Here is a 1,487-nt window from a genome sequence, read left to right as displayed (position 1 = left end):
ATAAATAATTATATATAAAATGACATTTATATTATATAAACTTTATTTAAATTATTTTAAAGTTGTTGAATCAATCAAGCTTTATATGAAATTTGTTTTATTAAATAAATTATAAAAAATATTTATAATAATCATAGTGTAGAGGCAGCAGTTTGACCTATGTTCCTGAGATACTTGACCATAACAATCAAGTATTGCTCACTAACCTTGTTAAATTTTAATGGATCAGATAGTAGAATAGTAGGGGTTAAAAAGACAATACCATTATTAATGTTCTTTGATTACTTTTTATTTTAAATATATGTATATATATATACATATATATATATATATATATTAAAACTATTTTAATACGTGTGCTTTAATACTCTGTATAGCGTATTAATGGATCAGATATTGGAATAGTAGGGATTAAAAAGACAATACCAGAATTAATGTTCCTTGATTACTTTTTATTTTATATATAAATTAAAACTAACAGATTAATTTAACTAAGTTTTGTATGCCTTGAAATAGAAATCGCGTTTAATTTCTTAAGAAATTAATTAATAATAAAAATTAACCATAAATAAAAAATTGTTAATAAATTCATTTATTATTTTTTGTTTTTTTTTTGTTTTTCAAAACATCGTTATTTTCATTTTTGATGGGCTGGATATAAAGATAATATGAAGATAAAATCATATTTATCTTTTTATTAATTGACCAGAAGCTATAGTGAAGTAAAAACTTCAGAAATTAGGGTTTGGGATTTTAATTTTTTTTCTTATATTCTCAGTAAAAAGAGATTCCTTAGCCTTATAGTGATCATCAGTTGTAGTATCATTCTTTTGAAAATAAAAATTAATTCAGAATTTTGAATAAGTCTTCTACTTCATTTTTGGAAAGCTAATGAACAATTTCATCCACCGAACCCTCATTATCACTTTCCGCTGCACTTAGAATTGAATTCAGTAATTTAGAACTGTAGTGCTCAATAATATCGTCATCTGTAGGAAAGCTTGATGTACAAATTTCATTGTCAAGCTCCATATAATCGTGAAGCCTAGCATTGAAAGTTATTTTATTTACTTTATACCACGCTGTATTTGCACAAAGAAGCAACATAAGAAAAGAAAAATTAAACATTTGGTTTGAAAAAAGGGACTTCCCCAAATACCAATTATGAATTCATACTAAATACAAAAATACGACTCGTAGAATGCACGTTCCCACATTCCTATTTGTGTATCACAATATGTACTTTTATTTGAGTTATAAATGTAGAATTGCAGAATTGTACGTAATTTGCTCTCTGAAACGCTGTTGCATTCTTTTTAGTTGAAGTTATAGAAAATTCGAGATATAGAATTTTTTAAATACATTATGAGTTGTGACCTCTGTAGAGCAATTATTTTAACCACATAATGTGCAAACCTTCAGCAACTTCGCTTGCATTTTCCGACTTAGCGAGTCCAAAAAATAAAATAAAGGTCCAAACAGGCATG

The sequence above is a fragment of the Teleopsis dalmanni genome, chromosome 2 (genome assembly GCF_002237135.1).
Source record: "Teleopsis dalmanni isolate 2A chromosome 2, ASM223713v2, whole genome shotgun sequence".
NCBI lineage: Eukaryota > Metazoa > Arthropoda > Insecta > Diptera > Diopsidae > Teleopsis > Teleopsis dalmanni.
Note: the sequence above shows the minus strand (reverse complement) of the source record.